The sequence below is a fragment of the Neolamprologus multifasciatus genome, chromosome 14 (genome assembly GCF_963576455.1).
Source record: "Neolamprologus multifasciatus chromosome 14, fNeoMul1.2, whole genome shotgun sequence".
In the NCBI taxonomy this organism is placed as follows: domain Eukaryota; kingdom Metazoa; phylum Chordata; class Actinopteri; order Cichliformes; family Cichlidae; genus Neolamprologus; species Neolamprologus multifasciatus.
Window position 1 is genome coordinate 4,533,336 of NC_140452.1, and position 14,423 is coordinate 4,547,758.

At 42.5% G+C, this 14,423-nt stretch overlaps 1 protein-coding gene and 1 long non-coding RNA gene across 2 annotated transcripts in view; one reads left to right on the forward strand and one right to left on the reverse strand.

Annotated features, from left to right (window-relative positions):
* Positions 1 to 3,204, reverse strand: part of LOC146503275 (uncharacterized) — a 39,702-nt gene extending 36,498 nt beyond the window's left edge. The window contains exon 1 of the mRNA XM_085130614.1: positions 2,709 to 3,204. The gene's annotated coding sequence lies outside the window, so the exon portion shown is untranslated. The remainder of the gene's footprint in view (positions 1 to 2,708) is intronic.
* A 4,165-nt stretch (positions 3,205 to 7,369) lies between these two features.
* Positions 7,370 to 14,423, forward strand: part of LOC146503276 (uncharacterized) — a 195,439-nt gene continuing 188,385 nt past the window's right edge. The window contains exon 1 of the long non-coding RNA XR_014868865.1: positions 7,370 to 13,558. This is a non-coding gene — a long non-coding RNA (uncharacterized LOC146503276). The remainder of the gene's footprint in view (positions 13,559 to 14,423) is intronic.

Consider the following 14,423-nt stretch of genomic DNA (forward strand, 5'->3'; position numbering starts at 1 on the left):
GTGAAAGAAAACTGTAGCGGACACCTGGAGAACAGAATCCTTGTTCTGTGAGCATCCACCAACAATCAGAAAGGAGAAATTAGCCATGTTGTAGCAGTCACGGTGCTCGGCCTTTGACCCGGAGTTCGTGCTTCGTGCATTTCTTTAGTGTACCGAGTTTAGATTTCTCTGTTCCTGGTTTAGTTTTTCCATCCTCTCGAGTCCCTGATCAAAAGTAAATGTCTTTGTGTTTCGCCGTTTAGTTATCATTTCTCACTTCCTGTTTTATTCTGATGGTTATTTATCTCTAGAGCAGGGTGAGGAACTCCAGGCCTCGAGGCCGGGTGTCCTGGAGGTTTTAGATCTCACCCTGGGTCAACACACCCAAATCACATGATTAGTTCATTACCAGGCCTCTGGAGAACTTCAGGACATGTTGAGGAGGTCATTCAGTCATTTAAATCAGCTGTGATGGTTCGAGGACACGTCTAAAACCTGCAGGACAGCGGCCCTCGAGGCCTGGAGTTGCCCACATTGCTCTAGTATCATCCAGCCGTGTGTCTGGTTGCTTTTCTGTGCAGTCGTCAGTCTTTGTCAGAGTGTCTGCACGTACTTGTGGTTCCTTAGTTTGGACTTTGTCTCTTGTAAATAAGCAGCTCGCCTATTATTGAATCCTGCCTGCTGTCCACGTCTGCGATTTGGGCCGTCAACATCCCAGCTGCCGTAAGGCGAGAGGCAGAGTACGCTCTGGACGGGTCACCAGTCCTTTACACGACTTGGTGATTAAACATTTGAACAATGAAATGTTCGAAAACTTAGAAAATAAAGATGCTGTAATCTGAAAAAATGAACCAGGCAAAGGAGGAAAACTTTTAGATCTGAGATGGGTTGAAGTCATTAAGCTAAGCCTAAACTCACGTCTAAGACCAGCTGGCACGCTCAGTGTTTGATGTCAGCCATTAAATCCGGACTGCAAGCTTAAATCTTTAATCACAAAGCAAACCTCCTTTAACTGATTACTCATTTTGGGTAGATAAACTCAAGTGCATCTAATTGTTTCTTAGCTCAGGCGTGGCGGAGGATCAGCCTGCTGTCAGACGCCCACAGTAGGTATGAGTATTTCTCTGCCGTCGCTGGGTGGAGAAGCTGTTCAACCACAGCCAAACATTCCTGCAGCGAACCAGTCAACACAGACCGGAGGAGGCGAGGGTGCGCCTGAACGTACACTCATGTTTGGATTAAGACCTGCTGATAATATTTTACTGTGCAAAACATGGGAGAAAGAAGACAACTTATCGAAATTTATAGAAAGCTTAATGTTTGGATTTAAAGCTGGAGTCCGGGTGCTTTGGTCAGCTAAAGACAACAAGTTCAAAGTGATATAAAACTGTAAAATGTAGTAAATCTTCTGATTTGGGAGGTTTTTAAATCAGTTTGACTTTTTTAGTGACTGAAAGATTAAGACAAACATAACATTAAATTCATTAATCTGAATGTTTTCAGTCCTCACGTCTCAGGAGTAACAGTAGTGAGTTCTTTAAGATTGTTTTGCAGCTGCAGACGCTCTCTGAAGTCCACCTCGTTTATGGCCCTTTTTAGAGATAGCATGAAAGGAGCTGGGGTGGGGCGGGGGGTTCAAAGTGGCTTCCAAAGGCAGCAGCAACTGAATCAGATCATATTATTGCAATAAAGTAAACAAATTCATGTTCTTTGTACTTTCAGTGCAACATTTAAATGACAATGTACTTGGTTAATGAGTGGTTAGCGGAACAAGTGTCATCGTCTATCACAGCTTTCTGTTCTTCCTCCTTTATGTTTGCTCAAACTCATAAAAGCGTGCAGCACAAAAAACTTCCAACAGCCAAACTTTCCTTTGATCTAAAGTCCAGGAAGCGTGAAACAGAGCCGAGCTAACGGCAACAAAACCTCCAGTTTGGATCCAGTTTTGGTTAAAACGGCGCAGAAACAGACGATGAGCGGCTGTTCGACATCAAACCATCTGCTGTGGCCCGACGCTCACAAACTTATTACCATCCACTAAACATAACATTCGTATAGTTCATATGTAATGTTTTTACAAGTTTTAAGAATTTGTAGAGTTTGTTTTCAAAATCCCATATCGCTGTTGGTTTTGTCCTCAGGTGGTTTGCACAGGTTCGTGTTAGTTTAAGTCAATATTGGGTTAAGTGACGCAAACATGACGGCGCTGCTGGATCGTGAAGCGGACTCCGCAGACGCCGCCAATAACAAAGCATTTACTAGATTTAAAAATATATGTATGCACATTTAAGTTAAGTGCGTGTGAAGCTGAAGTGACCCCAGCATGCGCGATGTCACTGTAACCAGGGCAACAGGACCATTTGCACACCAAACACCCGCACGCACCTCTGCAAACTCGTGTCGGGAGAGCACACCGGACACCGGATACAGTCCCAGCAGCCCTGAATCCAACAACACGCGCGTGCACAAAACCAGTTCTTACGCAGGTATAAATTACACGTCACAGTCTCGCATTAAAACCGCACGTTTCCTGAAAACAATACGAGCGTTGATGGAGTTTCGCTGAAAGTGATTACTGAAGTCTGCTCTCACGCGACAGACAGCCACAAACAAACAAACCAATAAAAAACAAACAACCAGAAACCAACCAGCCAACAAACAGCAGAATAAAAAAAAAGAAGCAGCTCAGGCTGTGAGGAGTCCGCAGGTGTGAGTAATGACCGACTCACCTGCGGGTGGATGATCTCCGCTCTGCGACTCCGGGCTCCTGATCGGCTGAGCGATAAGTGAACAAACTCATCAGCAAACACTGAATGATGTTCTTCCAAAGCGGAGCAGAGACTGGAGCGCTGCAGGTAACCCGAACCTTACCTGCTGCAGGTAGTTTATAAGCCACGCCCCCCTCCACAGACCTGTCTGCACGCACGCACACAAAAACACCTGCCGCAGGTCACCTGCATCGCGCTGCAATAGCTCGTCCTATTTTGGTTTCCTGCGTCCTATTTCTGTGCCAAACCTTCCTCTGATGTGTCCTCGTTCGCCTCCTTACTCAGAAACCACGACCTTTCACGTCCTCGTGAAGCTTTTGTGCTCTTCGCTCTTTATTTCACTCGTGTTTAGTCTGTCTGAGGATTGCCTCGGTCCACAGGTGTCTGTTAAGGACGCATAGACGTGCTCGTGTTCGGAATGGGACGTGGCCACGTCAGCCTGGCCTGCTTTCAATTTGTAATCAAACCATAAAGTCATAAAACTCGGAAACCATCCAGCTCAGAACTGTAAACGCGCAGCTTAATTTTTAATGAGCAGACACACTTTCCAAGGCCTCACATGTGATGATGCAGCATTTATAATCACAGCGTTAATTATAAACCTTATTCAGGTATTGTTGTGCTCACCTGAGCTGCCAAAGCACTGACACTGAACCGCATTGAGTCTTTAAGCAAAACCTGAAACACATTCACAAACAATCTCACAGCAACACGTTTATGATGAAAACTGCACAACACACTTACGGGCACCTGCTCCTCTCCAGCTCAGCCACAACACTTCACGTGTGTTTTAAAGCACATCCATGTACACAATGTTTCGTTTTTGCACTTTAAGTGGATGAAAAAGTCGACCTTTGAACCCTGGAGAGCTCAGTTCGACTTCCTCACACAGCTGATTGCTACAGACTATTTTAATCTTACTATTAATTATATAAAGTTAAAGTCAAGCCCTAAAAACTTTGTAAGTTTTAAGAATTTAAGAAAGCTCAGAAAACATTTGTGTTTTCGGTTCAAAGAGTTTTTTTAAAGCCCTGTTTTCTGGGTTGCCGTGGTAACAGATCCCTACTGAAGACAAATCGGCTCTTATTAAAATCCATGAATATTTGTGACTGTGAGGAAAACTCGGACCCTCCGTGTCTCACGAAGCTGCTTCATGATCAGGATTGAAACGTTCCAGGATGGAGACGTGAGCGTCCACCTGAACCAGTTTCACCAGATTTGCAGCTGTTTTCTGATAATTATTAATTTTTTTAGTGTTTTGTGTAGTTTAATTATAGCTTTTGGTCTTTTTGTACATAACTGTTGAAATTAAAAACATTCAAAGGCCACAAAAGGAAAAGTGAAGCCCGTGTGGCCCCCTCGCCTCGTTTCCCGGCGCCGACCTGACCCCTATGTGAAAACATGCCCAGGCGGAGGCTTCGTCAGGCAGCCCACACAACACCTTTGTGCGTTTTATGTGCAGAGGGGAAGGTGTTTGTTCAGCACTCGCGCAGTGACAACATCACCATGGAAAAAACTCGCAGTCCTTTATGAACTGATGTTTTCTTTCCTTTCTTTTGTCCGTGTGATTTACGTCTTCATACGTCTCTGAGTTTGCAGAGTAACTACAGTCGTAATGAGCTGCCTGCACATACGGGCCGTTTCCTCAGCAGTTTAGGTGGAGACAAAAAAGGCAGACATTTCAAAACCTGACAGTTTAAAAATGTCTTTATATTTGCAAGATAATGTTTTGGTGCCAGTGTTCAGATGAACAAAAACATGCTTATTTTAAAACTTTCTTCTTGTATATTTTCTTCTTTTTTGTTGTTTTCTTTCCTAAAACTGAGCCAGATATCCATCGTGTGTCTGAGCCAGCCTGAAACTAGCCTGGTGTAAGTCCAGAAAACCATTATAAGTGACCGTGGAGGCCCTTACATTGTGAATGAAACACATCTGACAGCTAACAGAGCCTGCATGTGACGACTATGCTCTTCGAGTGTCTGCAGGCTGATGTCACAGCGCTCTGTGAAACAGTCACGACCTTCAAACATCTGATTCGTGTTTCTGAAAGCAAATTTTCGTCTCTCTGGTCTCACGTGTTCGTAATTTGTGTCAGTGTATACAAGATGATCATTTTCTACTTGTAAAGAGCTGAAAAGTCCACATTTGAAGGTTGAAGGTGTTGGTGATGGAGCGCATCATTGCTGGTTGTTATGAAGACAAATTACCGTTAGGTGACCATGTCATGTGTGGCTTTTATCAGGCTGGAGAGATGAGTTAGCATCATGGATCGTGTTAACTGCTGGTTTGGTAAGCTAACAAACTATTTCCTGTCTGATCTTGTTATCAGTGAGATTACAAAGGGTTAGGCCGTGCAAAAGTCTTGAGTCAAACCTTCCAAGGAGCCAAATGTCTGGTAATGTCTTAAAGTGCTCCTGAGCAACAGTTTTCCTTCTGGAGACCTGTCAGAGTTTTCCTTCGGACACGAGCTGCTTTTTCACAGGGATGATAACGCAGACGTATGAATCGTTCAAGCATGAGGGGCTCCCAACTCAACACACGAACAACGTTGTCTACACATCGCAGAGGACTGAGCAAAGAACCAGGTCTAAAAAGCATCTTTAGACACCTTGTTACCAGCAACCTGTCACACAACACATTTTCGAACAATTTCTTTAGTTGAATCTATAAAAAATCTCAAAGAAAACACAGTTTGACAGCATAAAAGAGTCTTTCTGCGCAAACAAAAGAGCTGTTAAAAAATTCTGAGGAAGCTGAGCAGTGTCTGAAAGAAACAGGAAAACAATCCAGCAAAGAGCTGAGACTCGCCCAACACTGCATTCACTTTTCATTTGTAACGTAGCATCTCTGGACTATAACGTGAACGACATTTTGGATGATTAACCATCCATGATCATCATCGTTATAACACAGAGCTGAATCTGACAGCTGAAGGTCGGACAGCAGAACAAAACTGAGCCTCAAAAATACTTTTCAGGATTTTGGACCCCACAAACATGTGGATACATGCTCACATACACACACAAACACACATTACAAAAACAGACAGCAGAAATCAAAGTCCTGCCATATTTTGAGGAATTGTAGACACGCGAGGCTCATTTGCATATATGTAAATGAGGGGACACACTCTGGGCCATAGATTAGCGCAATGAGTTTATCGCTATACAATTATGTAAATGAGGCCCGGTGTTGTAGGACAGTTACGTAAGGCGGCGTATTTCAAAGAGAGGTTTAGTAGGAAATTACATAAGATGCTGGTTCTGAGGCTATTTACGGCCACGGCGAACGGCGTGCTGCCAACACAATCCCACCACAACAATGAGCTGTATTTATGGCTACGAGTCAAAGGGAATTTAACGGCCGACACGAGCCAGGGAGCTGGTAAATTTAGGTTGTAGCTGCTTGGTTTGTCACATCTGCCAGTCATGGGAAGCTCTTTTTGTTCAAAAGGTTTAACCACCAGAGCCACCCATGAGTTTTTTAAAGTTCCCTGTTTGATAAACTCTCATGTTTAATGGTCTCCTGCCGTCTGCTGGGTGCTTGCTCTCAGCCACACTCTGATCAGCTGATTTTCAGACTCAAAACTAAGCAGATTTGAATTTGGACCAAGGAAAGAATCCACATCACCTCCTTCTGCTCTGTTTTGTCATTTTTGGCCCAAAACAACTGTTTACACAAAAATCTTGCCAAGTTCAGTTTTTGGTGCCACTGAGCCGAATGGATGACCTTGTCACGGCCCCATCTGTCGCCTTCACGCTGATTCTGGCTCTCTCAGCTCACCATGGTAATAATTCATGGACTGATCACGGCTCTTATTATGTTGGACTTGCTTTTTCTTATGGTTAAGTGCATAAACATATTTTTGTACTTTCAATAATTATATCTGAACTGTCCATCCTGCTTGGTGCCTTTATGAGGCTTAGACGCTGCTTTAAAGCCCGTATCCACCTCTTTTTTAAAAATGATGTTTCTTTAAGTGCAGAGGGTGTGAAGGGAACAGAAAATGAAAGAAATGGGTGGTTATGAGGAGTTTGGGGTGGGTAGTTGGGCAGACAAAACACTGGACTGGACTTGAAGTTGTTGTTTATTTCCAGTTTCACACAAAGTTGTTTGTTTTTGTCAGTTTATAACCTTTAATCACATGACTGTTACTGTAGCAGTGATGCTGGAGGTGCTTGAACCTCAACAAAACTCACCTGATGTGCAAAACAAAACAAAAATCTTGATTGACTGAATATTTTCTTCAAACTGAGCCGAGGCCTGAGTGGCAGCTGAAACTAACTTTCATCCAATAAACATGAACGACTGTAGAAAAGTTTGGGTTTGTTCTCCAGTATTTCCTTTAATCGATAAAACCTTTTTATTTTTGTTTCTCATTTTAACCTTTTGAAGCCTGAAATATAAAATAATCCCCAGAAAATTCTATTTTCTTGAAAATGACAAATTAAAAACAACAATAATAATAATAATAATAATAATTATTATTATTATTATTATTATTATTATTATTATTTATTTATTTATTTATAATTATTATTTATTATTTATAATAATAAATTTATTAAATAAATTTATAAATAAATAAATTTTATTTGAAAGCACCTTTCAGAACACTCAAGGACACTGTACACAGTAGAATAATAAAAGCAACATAAAAGCGTAAGACATGAAACAAATTTAAAATAGCAGAGTTAAGAGGTTATGTGGGATAAGCTATTTTGAACAAGTGAGTTTTGAGTTTGCACTTAAAGAGAGAGAAGGAAGAGATTTTTCTTAAATCAGGAGGTCGGGAATTCCAGAGTCGAGGAGCAGCTGAAAGCCCGGCTCCCCATGGCAAGACGGGGGGAGGGGACGGAGAGTGAAAGGGAAGAAGAAGATCTGAGACATCGAGAGGGGCGGTGATCTGAACCAGATCAGAGAGATATGGAGGAGAGAGATGATGTAGCCTTAAATGTGTACAACTGATACAATATTTGACCGGGAGCCAATGATGCTGCTGCAGGACAGGAGTGATGTGGTGGGCAGAAGGGGTCCTGGTGATGATACGAGCAGCAGAGTTCTGGACGCGTTGGAGCTTGTGGATGGATTTTTGAGTAAGACCCAAAAGAAGGGAATTACAATAATCGATCTGGGAAGTAACAAGGCTGTGGACAAGAACGGCAGCGGCATGTGGGGAGAGAAAAGGACGGAGACGATTAATGTTGCGCAACTGAAAATATGCAGACCAGTGACGTTATTAATGTGTGAATTGAAAGATCGAGTACTGTCGAGGATGAGACCCAAGCTTTTCACAGAGGAAGAAACGGAGTTATTGATAGTAACAGAGAAACTGTTGGTTCTGGATAATGTTGATTTAGTGCTGACCAAGAGGAACTTGGATTTATTACTATTGAGTTTGAGAAAATTAGAAGAGAACCATGAATTTAGTTCAGCTAAACAGAGGGTGAGGGAGGATGGGGGGAGAGCAGAATCAGGTAAAAGGTAAATATTAATCTGTATTATGAGTTTTCATTTGTTTACATTGGCTACATTCTGCTGTTTTTCTTTTTTTTATTTACTAAAATGTACTGTACAATTTATTTATGCTTTTCAGGGGCTGATGTAGACGTCTACGAACTCATGTATTAAATATGATACACACATGTTAAAGGGTTAAGCATTAGGACAGGCGGTTTCTCTGTAGCATTGCTGCTAAGGACTGAAGTGAAGTCGACTATGAAGTTTGAGTAATCTTATCTTGCATTGCGTTGGATCCGGGTCAGGACACAACGGTCTGAGCAGAGCTATCCTCCAGCTAGCTAGCTAGCTATCCTCCAGCTAGCTAGCTAGCTATCCTCCAGCTAGCTAGCTAAAACTTCTTTCTGTAAAGTTTCAAACACATCTGTGACACAGGATCGCTCTGAAAGCCCAGAGTCAGGTGCTGCTGGGCACTAATCTGACTTATTGTCAGGAATGCAAACCAACCTGTTGCTGTGGTTGTACAGGAACGACATCCAACCGATGTTCAGTATGGAAATGGGGAAGATTGTCTTCTTAGAGAAGTAGTACGGACCATATGGCATTAATTAAATAAAAGCTTCCGAATTACTGTATCCATGGTTACCCTTGAGTAAAACATTAGTTTCATCAGAATCAAACAAACACCTCCCCCCCACCCCCACCCACCTCACCAATCTGAGTCTCGGTCTGAGTAACCCTCATCACTCACATACAGACTATTCAGACGAGTCTTTTCTTTGCACCTTCGAGCACTTTGCTCTCCAGTGTGTGCCTTTCTATTGTTTCTCTAGTTTGTATAAATCTCTTCTGTTTACTATTTATTCCTGATGTCTTTACTATTTATATAGTTTTTACTCCTGCACGGTTGGTGTGGAGCACCCATAATTTTGTTGTACCAGGACAATAAAGGGTTTTTCTTCTTCTTCTTCTTCTTAAAACAGAAAACGCTGGATACAAAACCCAGGATCATGACGTTCATGAATATTCATGTGTTGTTTTCAGTGGTTGATTAGCCTCACTTGGGTCTAAGAGTAACTTAAACCGGTGGATAGGGATGAAGCTGTTACTGAGCTGAGTGCATTCCTCTGATGGAGAGAAGATGCTACAGAGCGGCTGTGGAGGATTAGCTGATGGCAGTTTGATGGGGGCTGCATCTCTTGGCTTCAGTGAGCTAAGGCTCCTGAGGCAGAGAATGGGAGTATCTATGATAGCTTTAGCATCAGGGTCTGCTTCAGAGGCAGAGATAGCACTGATTAAACTTCAGGCAGTGTGGCGACAGAGCCTGTGCCAGGGTTTCTATGGCCTAAGAGATTCATCTAAATCCAGAAGATTCAGCTTTCAGGTTTGAAGGAAACTTGAGATCATTGTGCAGACACTCAAGATATCAGTCAGTTATTCTGCCCAGAGTGCAGGAGGGGCCATAAAAACAGAGCATAGGACAAACATCTACTGCGTGTGCACCTCTCACGTAGCAGTCTGCACTTGGAGGCAGGAGGGCTCAGCAGTGGTGTAAATAACGTCATCGCTCCCTGCGGTTAGAGTATTTTTACATATTCCTAATAAAACTCCTTGTTTGGAGGTGGCTGTAGATCATGATTTTAAAAGAAAACTTGTGACGCGTCTCTGTAAAGTCACTACAGCAAGAAACATATTTACTACTGAAATACGTCGATCTCACAATCAAGTGATTTAACATTTGTTTCCTGACATGGAGCTAGTGTTTTACACTCGGATGATGAGGCGATGGATACTGTGGATTTGTGTGAACAGGTTGAAGAGTGAGCTGCTAGTGACTGCGATCTGTTTGCCGACTGCGATCGTTCATTCTAATCTTCGTGTCTCTCTTGCCTTTGATGCGTCACACTCCCATAATCCCCCCTATCTGACAGCTGCATGGACAGACAGAGGTTCCCTTTAATGGTACTCACTGTTAAAAATAAATAAATTCAAGTTTTCACCACACGGTGGCAGCATTTTTAGTATAGTTGTCCACCCCGACTGGTATACCACTTTTTACACATGTTGGAAGTTATTTTGTATTGCTGCTTAAAAGACGTCTTCTAATCTAATGTTTCTATTCTACCGAAACAAGTCGGCTGAGTATGACAGTTACATGACTTCATGTTGTGCATGTTGCGCTAACATTAGCTAGTAATCTGTATGTCATGTTGGGTTCAGGCCAGGCTGGACGTCAGCTCCTGGATCAAAGTGATATTCCATGAGAGTTCAGCTATTTCAGCTTCTTTCGATATCTCTGCAACAAAATACAATTACATTACCCAAAGCAGCCCAGTGGGAATCAAACCTGCCTAAACCTAAGACGACGAACACAACACAAACTAAAACCACCGGGTGTGATGATAACGCCGAGGTTTCGTTTTGTCTTAGAAACAGTTTTTTGCGTGCTTCTCTCCAGTCTTTTATATTTAACACGCGTCATATTAACAGGACAGCACAGTGGTGCAGTGGTTAGCACGTCCTGTGTTCGTCTGGGGCCGTGGCGTGGAGTTTGCACGTTCTCAGTGCGGGCTCTCTCCAGGTACCCCGGCTTCCTTGCACAGTCCAAAAACGTGCATGGCGTTTCTAAATTGGCCGTAGGTCTAAACGGTTGTCTGGCTCTCTGGGTGACCCCGCCTCTCGCCCTGTGACAGCTGGGATAAGCTCCAGGCCCCTGTGACCATGAATCAGATAAGTGGAAGAACATGAATGGTAATGTTAACGTATGGATTTTCATGGTGCTTAGCTTGAAATCCAAGAACATACCAGTGTTACTGATGTAAAATTGCAGCTTGTATATTTGGCATAAAAGCCGTCAGGCTCACATTTCCTGGAGCTGATGCGATTCATTCGAGAGCAGAGGGAACATGTGGGCTTCAGCACACTCTCCGACCTCCTCACCTTTCCGCCTCGATGCCCAAACAGCCTTTTGTTCTCTAAACTGACCAATGGCACGGCCGCCTGTCAGGCCGTCAGCCAGTAACAGCTCCTGTTATGACGCAAATGAGCCAATCAGGACTCCATATGTGCCCCCAAAACCGACCAATGAGAAGGCAGTTAGACTACCCAGTCTTTACGCCTGACCCAACTCCACCCGTGAACACACGCTGCGGGGTTGAACTCCCCTCGGCCGTTCTTTGTGTTGTTCGCTGTACACTTGTGTGTGTGTGCGTCTCCTGACCTTTACAGCTACATCGGCTGCGACCTTTTTAGCGGCATTTTATCTGACACGCTAAGAGGAGAAAAATGACAAAAAAGGGTCAAATGTCTTGTTTTTGTTGTCCTTGTTGTTAATCGCTGACATTTTCACCAGGCGACCACGACGCATCGTGCACTGGAGCTAAATTTGCATTTTAATCGCACCTGAAGAGCCGAGACGGCTCCACAGACCTGAGGATAAAGAAACTGATGCAACAGCTTGGAGTCACGTCATGATTGTCTGTTTCTGCAAACTAAATGATTCAAACATCAAACTGATTCATGGTGGGACAGTTTTCAGGTTTTCACACACCGTCTGATCTTTGAGAAATGAACATTTGTTTCTGTCATTTTCAAATACTGACTAACACTCGTCCCTGGAAGGCTGACAGTCAGTCTGTGCCCCTTGGAGCAGTGACAAACATATGAACAACCACACACAGTAAAAATGGCCATACAGCCTTTTTAACGCCCACCAGGGGGCGATACCTGTGGCTGCAAAAAGACGTCTACAGGAAAACGCCCCTCTGTGACCAAAAATGGGAATGTTACTGTATTTGTGGGGACCAACAGTCACTTGTGAGGACAAAAGTGCCCGTCCTCACGAGTTTTGGTTTTAGTGTCAGGGTTAGGTTATGTTTAGGTTTAGGCTGAAGGATAGGATTAGGGCCTAGGGAAAGCATTATATCAATGAGATGTCCTCTCTAAGATATCAAAACGAGCAGGTGTGTGTGTAATCCTGTCTTTATCCTTTTCTTTATTTCACCAGCTGATCGGTGTCCTTGCCTGCTGTTCGACATGCTGCTGTTCTTTTGGAGGACATCATTGTCAGCTCTAAGTTAGAGCAGTGATTTGTCCGGCAGATAAAACCCAATTTTGTGGTTAAAAATACGCATGCAAGTGTTACCCAACTGCCTAAAAGACAAACCAAGGCAATGTTTATACAACAAAAGTATGATTTTGCATTTGTTATACATATTTATTTATTTTAAATGGTACAAAACATTACCAGTACCTTAAAAATCCATTGTCCACAAGCAGATGTGATAATATTAAAATACAGAATTTTTTTTTTTAAGTAATGTAAAATTAAACATCATGGCTCTCGTCACTGAGTATTTAAGTCAAGACCTTATATAATATCAAAATATGACGTTGAAAATTTATTAATTTAAGTGATTAAAATCGTGTCCAGAGTTTTTGTCAACACCATCAGATTTTTTTAAAAGTACAAAAAAGTCAGGAATTATTGTGGGCAGCTTAGCTTACACTCTGAGGACCCCTTTACCACTTCCTGTTTGAGACACATGCCATGAGGTCACTGCTGTGATATTTCTTTTGTTTTTATTTCATTTATTGCACACTTTTCTGATAAAACTCTGTGTCGCATCTGTAGTGCGTCAACACCAAAGTCAATGTAATCTAAGATTTCATTTTTTTTTTTTTTTAAACAGCCTCATTTAGGTAGATTGTTGAGGCCATAAGCAAATGATGAAAAACAAGATGGCATCTGTCAGAAAAACACGTGTTATGAGAGAAAGTCGGGTATTTTGTCAACACCATCAAATGTCAACACCATCAGGATCTTTGACGGTGTTGACAAATGTCACAAAACTGTGCTATTCATCAATTATATTAAGTTATTTTTTTACTAATATTTCAGTCATATTACTTCCTGTGTATTTTACTGATATTTCTGCTTCACAGACGTGTCAAATATTATCAAATTTGTCTTATCTTGAATCTCATTGTTTATGTTTACATTATTAATCCTGTAGGAAAAAGCTTCGTCCTCTGCCTTTAACCCATTCACTCAGTGATGCAGTGGGCAGCTACCAATCCAGGATCGCCGCTGTTCGTTGGATTTGAACGCCCAACCTTTCGATCATGTGGCATCTACCGAGCTAGCTGTGCCCGGGAGCTGGTCTTTAAGTGATGATGTATGAATCCTGCTTCCGGGCCCAAACTACTCTGTGTTTATTAAGCCTATTAAAATGTTTTAATGCTTTTTATCTTGTTCTATTACATCTGAACAAGCCCCTAAAAACAGTCAGTGATCACTGTCAGCCTAACCATCGGGAACCCTCACGTTAACTTTTATCAAGTGGAAAAAAGTTAGTGTTCATCCTCCAGCTTCATTATTCATTATTATTATTCATTCATTATTCATTCTTTATATATAAATATGTTTTTGAAAAATCAAAAAATATATTTTAGAAAATTAAAACCTGTTTCGTCCCTGATCTCAGGAATCACTGAGAGACGAGTAACACAAACAGAGACACAACCCTGGGACCACAGCTCCAGAGTAAAACTGTTTCCTGCACGTTACCTGATATCTAGGCTACATTCACGCTCTCAACTTCTGATGGGTGTAAAACAGGAATTATTCTTTCCATGTCCGTGAGTCCGCTGGCCTCTGCTCGGGTCACGGTGATGTTAATCTGTGTTATCAGACCTTTAGCCTGAGGATCTGTGCAGACACCAGCGTGCCTTTATTTGTTTTACCACGAGGAATCATCTCCATAGAAAGCAGCAGCCACACGTGGTTGATTGATGACCTGATGCTGCAGAGGTGAGAAGTAGCATGTCCGGGTCTAAGACCTTTGTTCTCAGTAGGAAAATGATGGAGTCCTAACTCCAGATTAAGAATGTGGAAGAGTTTAAGTATCTCAGTGTCTTATTCAAGAGGGAGGGAAGGAGGGAGACTGACAGACTGCATTAGTGAGAAGGCAGTCAACCCGCATTTCACTGCTCACCTTTGAACATCACTTTGAGTGACTAAAAGAAATCAGCTTCCACTAAAGGACTTCCTGTTAGAGATAGCTCCGTCATTCAGGAGGACTTGAGAGTAAATCCACTCCTCCACCTTCCAATGGTTCATGGTTCACCTCAGAGACCTTCAACTCAGAGGGCACACGCTAAACATCGACCAGGATGTGCAGATTACCCCTTTTAGATTTTTAGATGGCTTGGAAG